Genomic DNA, 11,866 nt, shown 5'->3' with positions numbered 1-11,866 from the left:
GCAACTTAGGTGGATTGGCCATGCTAAACAAAAAACTGCCCCTTAGTGTCTAGGTAAGTGCAGGTTAGGTGGGGATAGGGGAAAGGGCGGAAGAGTGGGCCTGGGTAGGGTGCTCTATCAGAGTGTTGGTGCAAACCTGATGGGCTGAATGGCCTGAACTGCACTCCTATTTCTTTTACTTTGTCATTATTGTTTTGGTCCATGGATCTTTAATGGAAACATACCTTTAATTCGAGCAGAGGAAATGAGGAACTCAAAAGTTTCAAACTAGTACATACACTGCGCTATAAAAATTTAGATTTGAACAGAAGAACTCAGACTTTATGGCACCCGGGTGATTGGAGGGATTTGGTTGATTGGTTGGCTGGTGACCCAATGGATTGGCCAAAGAAGTATCCTGCCCAGCAACGGACAGCGATTGGGTCCTGCCAGGGGCTGCTTTCAGAGAGCCCATCAGAAAGCTCCTGGATGCTGAGAGGAGAAGACGTGTGTTGCTCTCTCTTTCCCTCTCTCTTTTCCCCAAATTTCTCCTGTCTGCTGGTTCTGAGTCTGCAGAGAGTCCTACAGTACAGACAGAAAGCAACAACATCCAACTGGAAGCCGAGACTGAAAGAACCTAACTGGAAGATGCCCATCTGAAACAGAGGTTGTTATACTTTTACTTTTCGTATTACTTTTACACCTCACTATTGTCTCTGTGTTTGTCTGTCTTGTGTGTGTGTGTGTGTGTGTGAAGGGTGGTGTGAGTTAAAGTGGGTGGGGTCTAGAAATTAGATAATAGTTAACCAGTTGAATTTTCTGCTTATTTAGTTATAGTTATTGATAGTAATAAAAAATAATGTTGTTTAAATTTTCAAACCTGGTGACTGTAGTTATTGGGCAGTCAAAGATCAAAGAATTGGGGCATTTTTAAAATTAAGAGTTAATTTCAACTGTGTTGCAACTCCGCGTCAAGTGGGGCTGGAATTTAGCCCACATTACCCAAGGTTGTTGTGACCACATGGAGAGATGCTTTATACTTCAATAGATGGGAAGGTATGCTTTTCTCGCTGTTCCAGATACAAACAGTGCCAGTTCACACACAAAGAATTCTCGAAAGCAATGGATATCATATGGGGATGATAACATCTGTATTCAAGCAGAGTCGGTATAATAGACTTGCCCGCAGATCACTGATATGTTCCTTTGTTCCCCTACATGTTCAATTGCAGGGTGGTCAGGAGCTCACTGAGTAGCAGTAGGCCATAACAGGCGAGAGGACAAATTTCCTGTTTGTGAAGTCCCTGATAACTGTTCCGTGGGGCTACATAAGAACTAGGAGCAGGAGTAGGCCATCTGGCCCCTCGAGCCTGCTCCGCCATTCAATGAGATCATGGCTGATCTTTTGTGGACTCAGCTCCACTTTCCGGCCCGAACACCATAACTCTTAATCCCTTTATTCTTCAAAAAACGATCTATTTTTATCTTAAAAACATTTAATCAAGGAGCCTCAACTGCTTCACTGGCCAAGGAATTCCATAGATTCACAACCCTTTGGGTGAAGAAGTTCCTCCTAAACTCAGCCCTAAATCTACTTCCCCTTATTTTGAGGCTATGTCCCCTAGTTCTGCTTTCACCCGCCAGTGGTGATCAAATAGCATCTATCCTATCTATTCCCTTCATAATTTTATATGTTACGATAAGATCCCCCCTCATCCTTCTAAATTCCAACGAGTACAGTCTCAGTCTACTCAACCTCTCCTCATAATCCAACCCCTTTAGCTCTGGGATTAACCTAGTGAATCTCCTCTGCACACCCTCCAGCGCCAGTATATCCTTTCTCAGGTAAGGAGACCAAAACTGAACACAATACTCCAGGTGTGGCCTTACTAACACCGTATACAATTGCAGCATAACTTCCCTAGTCTTAAACTCCATCCCTCTAGCAATGAAGGGCAAAATTCCATTTGCCTTCTTAATCACCTGTTACACATGTAAACCAACTTTTTGCGACTCATGCACGAGCAGGTCTCTCTGCACAGCAGCATGTTTTAATATTTTATCATTTAAATAATAATCCCTTTTGCTGTTATTCCTACCAAAATGGATAACCTCACATTTGTCAACATTCTATTCCGTCTGCCAGACCCAAGCCCATTCACTTAACCTATCCAAATCCCTATGCAGACTTTCAGTATCCTCTGCACTTTTTGCTTTACCACTCATCTTAGTGTCGTCTGCAAACTTGGACACATTGCTCTTGGTCCCCAACTCCAAATCATCTATGTAAATTGTGAACAATTGTGGGCCCAACACGGATCCCTGAGGGACACCACTAGCTACTGATTGCCAACCAGAGAAACACCCATTAATCCCCACTCTTTGCTTTCTATTAATTAACCAATCCTCTATCCATGCTACTACTTTGCCCTTAATGCCATGCATCTTTATGTTATGCAGCAACCTTTTCAGTGGCTCTGATGGTCTCAGAGGTAGCTCCATATATGGCCATGTTTGCCATAAACAGTGGCACACAGGCAACAACTAAGCCCATGCCCTCGCCCAGGAAGATGAGCGCTGCCAGAGACAATTGTTCACAATCACTGTTTGTTCTTAGATGGTATTCACTGTGGATGTCAACTGCTATCTCTGTTTTCATCTCATCTCTCCCCTGCGATATGCTATACCTTAATTGTGAAACAGCTAACTCTCACAACTTTAATGGTTTCAATAAGGCAATGCTTATCTTTTCCTCTTCTTTCTCTATCTCGCTCATCATTTGAAGAAGAAAGGGCTGAGTGACGATGAGTTCTCAAAGGAGCAAACAAAGCTGAACAGCTCATGTCAGAGAAAATTATGGACCTTACCCGGAAAGCCAAATTGGCCCAAAATAAGCTAGTATGATGTATATGCATGATCCTTCCTTTTTATCCAAGAATAAAGTTACTGTTGACCTTCTTTACCGAAACATCCACTCTGCGTTTTTTTCCTCCCTGTAATTAATGTTGAATTTTAATTTTGTACGGTTACCCCTTTTCTCAACAAAATTTGCACATTTTTCAGACATGCTTTTATTCTGAATGATTTGCTCGACTACAAATCTTCAGAATCTCGCTTACTAATATTGAGCATTTCCATCTTCAGGAATACACATTGGAAGGGGGAGTTATTAACCTGGGAGTTGATGCTCAAGTCTTTAGCAGCAGTAAGTATGACAAATAAATTAATTAAACAATAAAAATATGTGCAATATAAAGAACATTGGATAAACTTGAAAAATAACCAGTTAGGATCAATACGAGCTTTTTCTCCAGTATTATGGGCTCTGCCAACTGACTTACCTGTACCATCAGCAGTAGTAACCAGCAACTTTTTTTTTCTAAAATAAATTTAAAGTACTCAATTCTTCTTTTTCCAATTAAGGGGCAATTTAGCGTGGTCAATTCACCAACCCAAATCTTTTTGGGTTGTGGGTGGGGGGTGAGACCCACACAGAGATGGGGAGAATGTGCAAACTCCACACGGACAGTGACCCAGGGCCAGGATCGAACCTGGGTCCTCAATGCCATGAGGCAGCAGTGCTAACCACTGTGCCATCGTGCTGCCCTGTAACCAGCAATTTCTACTGAAACACTAGTTCTGAATTATACTGAAGTCCCCATTTATAACTTGTTCCTTCTGGTACCAATATTCCAGGAACTTCCTTTTGGGCTTTATTTTTCACAATGCTTTTGGTTGTGTGTAACATGATCCCACATTTCCTGGTTCTCTCCAAAGCTTCATGGGGATTGTAGTCATCTGCACCACAGTTAGGATTTTTAAAATGGTGGGGTTTCCCTTCCAGCTGCCTCAACCCATGGTGGTCAACCCATAGTTACTGGAATTGGCTGCCCCAAATTGGCTGGAAGTGGGACTTGTGCACCCTCATCTTGGAGGAAGTTGTGCCTCAGAGAGCTGCCAATCAAATTATTTGGCTGGCTGCTTTCCAGTCCCATGAGCGCCAGAGGCTGCTGGATTCAGCATGTCGGAAGATCCGGGAGTCCAGGTGGGGAGAAAGGCCGATGTATTGTCCTTTGCCTCCCTGATAGCCTGGAGACGGATCTTGTGCTGGTGGGACTTGGAACTGCTGAAGGTGGGGGTGTGGGTGAGTGACCTGGCAGAATTCCGGTGATTGGAGAAGTCAAGTTCGTCATGTGCGGGGCGGAGGAGGGGTTCACACGGATATGGAAACCATTCATTGGTTGTCTTCAAGGTGAATTGAGGAGTCAGCAGGCTGGGAAAGGTGGGGGGAGGGGGAGATAATGGGGGGCAAAAATTAGGAAGGCAGTGTGTATTGGTATTGGTAGTGGGGATGTTGGCGGGGTCTTTTTTTGTTCCTGTTGATGTTTGGTCTTCTGAGATGTTTATGTACATACGCAAAATGCCTTTAATAAAAATATTTTAAAAAAAGTTTGAATAGGTAGCTACAACAACAAATTGATCGAGTGCATTAAGGATAGTTTCCCAGAGCAATATGTCACAGAGCCAACCAGGAAACAGGCTAGCTTGCATTTGGTAATGGGTAATGAAGTTGGTTTAATAAATGATCTGAAAGTAAAAGATCCCCAAGGAAGTAGTGATCATAACTTGCTAGAATTTATTATCCTGTTTGAAAGTGAGGAACTTGGTTCATAAACAACTGTGCAACTGTGTTTAACTTAACTAAGGGGAATTTCAATGAAATGAGGATACAGTTTGCTAAAGAGGACAGGGCAGATAGATTAGCAGTAAACATGCAATAGCAGCCATTTAAGGAGGTAATTCGTGACTCTCATAAAAAATATATCCCAATAAGGATGAAAGATGGAAATATCCTAAGAGAGGGATAAACCAACCAATGCTAACCAAGGAAGTTAAGGAGTCAGTGTTAGCCCCGAAGACTGGGATAAATTCAGAATTCAGCAAAGGAGGACTAAAAAGTTAATAAAGAAAGAGAAAATAATCTACGAGGGCAAATGTGTGGGGAAAATAAAAAACTGACAATAAGTGCGTCTTTAAGTATACAAAAAGGAAGAGAGGTCAAAGTGAACATAGGCCCCTTAGAAAATGAATCTGAGGAGATAGTTATGGGGAACAAGGAAATGGCAGAGGAGTTAAATAAATATTTTGCATCAATCTTTATGGTGGAAGATACTTCTAAAACCCAATCATACTAAAGAGTACAGGGGAGGAATTAAATATCATCACCATCATTAGAGAAGTAGTAATACACAAACTAATGGGCTAAAGGCAGATAATTACCCTGACCCTGATGGCTTGCATCCTAGGATCCTAAAAGAAGTAGCTATAGAGATGGTGGATGAATATACAATGAAGAAGGAGGCTATTCGGCCCATCTAGTCTGCACCGACCCACTTAAGCCCCCACCACCACCCTATCCCTGTAACCCAATAACCCCTCCTAACCTTTTTGGTCACTAAGGGCAATTTACATTGGCCAATCCACCTAACTCACACATCTTTGGACTGTGGGAGGAAACTGGAGCACCTGGAAGAAACCCACGCAGACATGGGGAAAACATGCAGACTCCGCACAGACTCAGCAGGGAATCAAACCTGGGACCCTGGTGCTGTGAAGCCACAGTGTTATCCACTTGTGCTACCTTGCTGCCCAACTTGCTTGACAGCTGCATTGGATAGATTGGTTGTAATTTTCTAAAAGTCCTTAACTTCTGGAGAAGTACTGGAGGATTTGAAAACTACCAAATTGACACCCCTATTCAAAAAGGGAGGGAGGCAATTAAAAGCTGATTAGCCTCACGTCTATTATTGGAAAAATGTTGGAATTAACTTTGAGGAAGTAATAGCAGCATATTAAAAAACTTATAATCTAATCATGCAGAGCCAGCATGGCTTCATGAAATGGAAATCATGTTTGACTAATTTAATAGAGTCTTTCGAGGAAGTTTCAACAAGAATAAATAGAGGGGAACCGGGAGATGTGTTGTATTTGGACTTTCAGAAGGCATTTGACAAGGTACCTCACAAAAGGTACCTTTTTTTTTGTTTGAAAATCTTTTTATTGGCTTTACTCATATTTATAAGCAGTTGTTACTTATATACATTACATTTTTCTTGCCTGTGCTAATTTGCTTTATTTTACAGAAAGGTTTGTTTTGTCCTTCATTTGACTAACTGTAGGTACATTTTTCTTCCCTCTGGATCGGTCTATGATATTCCCCCTTCTTCCTCCCCCCCCCCCCCCCCCCATTGGTTTCAGCACCCTTCCTCTTCTCTTGTGGTTTCCCCATTTTTCTCCCCCTCCCACCCCCCCCGGGTTGCGCAGTCCTATGGTTCTTCATCTTTTTTTTCCCTGGCTTACTCCTCGTTGCTTGCCTCGAATAGGTTTTGGGACAGGCCGACGAACTGCCCCCAAGTATCCAGGAAACCTTCCTCTGACCCTTGGAAGGCGTACTTAATCTTCTCCAGGTGGAGAAATTCTGAGAGGTCAGTGAGCCAGTCTGCAGCTGTGGGCGGTGCTGCCGATCGCCAGCCGAGCAGGATTCTCCGGCGTGCGATTAGGGAAGTGAAAGCAAGGGCGTTGGCCCCCTTCCCCATGTGTAGCTCTGGCTGCTCTGATACCCCGTAGATTGCCATTATTGGCATGGCTTCTGTAAGGTATATTTCTGCAGCTGCTTCTAGCTCTGACTAAGGAGGGCGATGGGGGTGGCGGTTTAGATAACATTTAGGTTAGCAACAGTACTGTGAGTGGGCAGCTATGTAACCCGCCCAAGGCCATTGCGCGCGGAACAACCTTTATCAGTGTGTGTAACTTGAGGCTCGGCAGAATGCGCCTTCTCCAGCCATGACTTGATGGCTGTACGTGTTACAATCCTAGAGTAAAAAACTATTTGATTGAAGCCTTACTGTGTCGACTCACTCATTGAACTGAGATTTAGCCTAACAAATTGGTGACCCCGACGTTGGGGGGGAGTCGAACACAACTCCGTTTAAGATCGCAGAGACAATTAAAAGCCGGCTAAAAAGAAGGTACGGAGTCAAACCTGTTAAATCAAAACTCCAAAATTGAAATTTTAAATTGTGTAATAATTGTCTCAGTGATTGAAAAAGGAGACAAAAATAGAAGACGACCATAGCCGGACGTCAAACGCCTTGGGATTGTGACACGTAAGTGTTAAGTTGAACTTAAAAGTCCTTAAGGTGTAAGATTAATGATTTCCTTCGACCAAATATTAGTGATAATATTTACCTAAAGTCTTTACTTAAAAAACTGTCAGATATCAGAAGTAGAGTGAGAAGGAAATAGAATTATTACCTTCGACCAAATATTAGTGATAATATTTACTCAAAGTCTTTACTTAAAAAACTGTCAGATCTCAGAAGTAGAGTGAGAAGGAAGTAGAGGACATGTTATTACCTTCGACCAAATATTAGTGATAATATTTACTCAAAGTCTTTACTTAAAAAACTGTCAGATATCAGAAGTAGAGTGAGAAGGAAATAGAATTATTACCTTCGACCAAATATTAGTGATAATATTTACTCAAAGTCTTTACTTAAAAAACTGTCAGATCTCAGAAGTAGAGTGAGAAGGAAGTAGAGTTTTAGAATCGGAAAATTGTTTTGTTGCCTTGTGACAAGAGGACATTACCTTCGACCAAATATTAGTGATAATATTTACTCAAAGTCTTTACTTAAAAAACTGTCAGATATCAGAAGTAGAGTGAGAAGGAAATAGAATTATTACCTTCGACCAAATATTAGTGATAATATTTACTCAAAGTCTTTACTTAAAAAACTGTCAGATCTCAGAAGTAGAGTGAGAAGGAAGTAGAGTTTTAGAATCGGATAATTGTTTTGTTGCCTGAGAGATCTGTCACGTGAAGGTCGGGCATTGAAAACAAAACAGTTTTGGATCTATTATCACCGGTTCATAAGAGACTTGAAATATAAATGTCCGCATTTGAAAACAAAACAGTTTTGGATCTATTATCACCGGTTCATAAGAGACTTGAAATATAAATGTCCGGTAACATTAGCGCGCGAAAAGAGCATAAAAATTTAGAAGGAAAATGGCCACTGGGGGAAAACTAATGCATTAAAATTGGGTATAAAATTGACAGAGAAAGAAATAGTTAAAACAGCCAACGTCTTAAAAAAAAAAGAGGACGGTACATATGGGAAAAGAACCAAGTCATTAGGCTATCCGCCTTGAATCTGTATATTAATCCATGTGAGTTTAAGCTTAAGTGAGATAAGGTGCTGTCAGGGACTGCGGAGTTCCCAAATCTTATCTACCAGAATTCTGACATAGTAAACTGCTTTGTTACTGATATTCAGGCCTTTGTGTGAATATTTTCACCCCTAACATTTAGTGTAAGTCTGGAAGGATTTGCTGAGCTGGACGCCGCTCGAGCCGGTGGACAAGGCGAGTAGTCAAACCTTTGACCGCCTAAAATTAGAATCACTTGGCAAGGCGGACAGACGGTGAGGTAACATCCAATAAATCTAGTATCAAGGCCAAATGAGTAAAAAAGTCAGTTTAAAACATTTTTTTTGGTTTTTGAAGAGCAAAGTACTCTGGTAAAAAAAACAATGATAAAAGATGGGTGTGATTTCTGTGGAACAGAGAAAAATGGTGAGATACACAGAAGTAAAGATAAGACAAATAAAGTTCTAAGCACAAATGATAAATTAAACCTTCATACCATTTGGAAGACAGGCTGGTTTAAAGGAATTGAGCTCTAACTCCTTTAAGCATGTCAATAAAACGAGTAAAGATACTGCAGTAGGTTCTGCAAACTAGCATAAAGACCTCACAAAACTGCCAACAATTACGGCTAACGACTGTCCCAGAATGTCTCAAGGAGAGAAAAAAAAATCAAATTAAGTGAAGTCCAAAAGATCAGAAAGGGGCTAAAGCACTCAATTAGTTTTGTTCAGGAATGTCTGAGGATGACTAACCCCCCTCCCAAAACAAAAAAATGGGGAGGAAAATCAATACAAGGTTACGGTTAGAAACTTAAGAATGGATACATGTCGAGAATAACTTCAGATCGTTTCAAGCCGTCCAGATAAATTCAGCAGTAATTCAACTCACTTGAAATAAAAGAAAAATAAACATCCAGTAATGTCTCTTTCCAAAAACCAGTTAAATAACGAACATTGAAAATTGAAAGAAAGGATGGGTAATGTCTAAGGTCGCATAACGGATGGAGATGGCATCATGCCAAGTTCTCCACCACTTTTGATTCTGTACAAAAATTTAACCATTTCAGCAAGCAGGTCATCTGCACAAAGAAATATACATCTCTAAGAAAAGCTAATGCCTCTAAAATTAATCAGTAGAAATTGACTTAAATGGAATGACACAGATAAAGTTTTTGAAGGAGAATGAAAAATTTTGTTCAGTATTTTAATTTTGTTCCATTTTAGAGAAAGAGAGACTGATAGAGACAGCGAAAGTTGAGAGAGCGAAAAAGAGCGAGTCAGGGAGAGACAGAGAAGGGCAGGGGTAGTTAGATAAAGGTAAAGAGAAAGAGCGACAAGAGTTCCAGAGACAGACACAGAGAAAGAGAGAGAGAGAGTTTTAGGCATCTAAACTTTGTTCTGAACTATTCACAGTCTTTGTATTCAGATTTTGACTTCAGACCTTGACTTGTTACGAGCTGTGATTATTTGAAAGCTTCAAATTGTCTACGCATTGTCTTTAAAGATTATAGTTTGAGTACAGTTAACAATTTTTTTTTCTTTTCAAAGGCTATAATTTTAATCAGGGTGCAAAATCACGTATGTAAAAATAAGAAAATATTAGTTTTATGGTGTTCAGTGGAGGTTAGGATAGTTGAAATACATATGACAAATATGATCAAGCCGGTGTTTCATTAGTTCAGGGTTAAAACTTCCCTGACACAAAAAATCATCAGTAGGGTGAAACTAAACTGTCCCACAACGCAGATGTTTTAATTATGAGATTGCAGAATGACTTATAAACAACAGATGGGTAAATGAAATATGTCCATGAGTTTCAATAACATATTGTGTTCCCTGAAAAACTTGATAACGGGAATTTGGCAGCACTCCAACTTTTACTCCCAGCCATTTGAGTGAAAAATTTAAAAACAAGTTTCGAGATGCGAATGGCATCATTCCAATTTATGCACCCACTATACGCCCCTTTTTGTCTCTGCAAGACAGTCAACCCTTTCAACAAGCTTTTGTGTGTAATCCAGAAGATGTCTTGACACTCCCATGCTGGTTTGCCTGCGAGTTCTGGCCTTTTAAATTCTGATAAAGTAATGAACAGTCCACACAGCTGAAGATGCTTTTTAATTGGAACTTACAAATCTTAAGTTTTGAATTTTCACCCTCTTAACGACCCAGGACCCAAGACCAACCCGGAGTGGGTGCAAACATGGGAAGATAGGGAAATTGAAATGAGTCAATATATCAAAATGCTCGGTAACATGGTCACTTTAGTTTCGCAACAGGTGAACAACGCGGCCGGTGACGGAGAAGAAGGACAGGAGAGTCCGATAAAAGAAGGGGACCTGGTGTGTATCAGAAAACCCGGAAAAATCCCGTGGGCTGAGGGCATTCGCCAACCGGGAGGAACTACCTCCTAAATACCAGGACATGAAGATATTTTTGACCAAGAAGAGTACTTAGAAGCTGAAATGTGAAACTGGGGGGGGGAAGGGAACGAAAGAAAAACGCGCGGGTTATAAGGGGCAAGGCAAAAATTGTATATAATGTACACCGCCCCTGGGAAGGACTTGAGACTCCGGCGGGTCGAGCCAAGAGGATGGGGGGGTCCTCACCTACCAGAGACCTCAAGACCCAACCAGGCGGTATAGAACGCTTGGCAAAAAGGGTTTTTTATTTTCTTTTTGCGCGCGTTTCAAAACATAGGGGGCGCGGGAAGTAATTGTTGTCCTCATAAGAGGACAAAGGAGGGATTGTAAGGTATATTTCTGCAGCTGCTTCTAGCTCTGACTAAGGAGGGCGATGGGGGTGGCGGTTTAGATAACATTTATGTTAGCAACAGTACTGTGAGTGGGCAGCTATGTAACCCGCCCAAGGCCATTGCGCGCGGAACAACCTTTATCAGTGTGTGTAACTTGAGGCTCGGCAGAATGCGCCTTCTCCAGCCATGACTTGATGGCTGTACGTGTTACAATCCTAGAGTAAAAAACTATTTGATTGAAGCCTTACTGTGTCGACTCACTCATTGAACTGAGATTTAGCCTAGCAAATCACCCTCACCCCTACAACTTTGGACATTGCCTCGGAGAAGACTATCCAGAACCCAGCAAACTTGGGGCAAGCCCAAAACATGTGGGTGTGTTTTGCCCACACCCTCTGGCATCGCTCACATTTGTCCTCCACCTCCTGGAAGAACCTGCTCATTCGGGTGCGTTCAGTGCACCACCTTGAGCTGCATTAGGCTGAGCCTTGCGCAGGAGGAGGTGGAGCTCACCCTGCTCAGTGCTTCGCTCCAGAGTCCCCATCCTACCTCTGTCCCCAGTTCATCCTCCCATTTTTGTCTGGTCCCATCCAGTGGTGTTCGTGCTCTGTCCAGTAGCTGTCCGTATATTTCTCCACATAGACCCCCTTCTCGCTGCTTGTGCCTATCAGGTCCTTTAGTAGTGTGCTTTCTGGGGCCCCGGGGTACCCCACTATCTCTTTGCGGAGGAAGTGTTTTATTTGGAGGTGTCTCAATTTCTGTCCTCTTGCGAGTTTCCACTTCCTTTTCAGTTCGTCCAGTGTCGCCAGTCTGCGCCCTACGTAGAAGTCCCCGACTGTCAGTGTGCCCCCACCCCACCTCCATCTTTTGAAGGTGGTATCTAGCATGGCTGGGGAGAATCTGTGATTGCCGCAGATGGGGG

The 11,866-nt window shown here is 42.0% G+C and overlaps 1 long non-coding RNA gene across 1 annotated transcript; it reads left to right on the top strand.

Moving 5' to 3' along the window:
• Positions 1-6,635: 6,635 nt before the first annotated feature.
• On the top strand, positions 6,636-10,671 carry LOC119969446. The gene is made up of 2 exons (XR_005461363.1): positions 6,636-7,145; positions 10,458-10,671. It is a non-coding gene; the product is annotated as an uncharacterized LOC119969446 (long non-coding RNA).
• Positions 10,672-11,866: the final 1,195 nt, after the last annotated feature.

The sequence above is a fragment of the Scyliorhinus canicula genome, chromosome 7, assembly GCF_902713615.1.
Source record: "Scyliorhinus canicula chromosome 7, sScyCan1.1, whole genome shotgun sequence".
NCBI lineage: Eukaryota > Metazoa > Chordata > Chondrichthyes > Carcharhiniformes > Scyliorhinidae > Scyliorhinus > Scyliorhinus canicula.
Note: the sequence above shows the minus strand (reverse complement) of the source record. Positions and strands in the feature narration are given on the sequence as shown.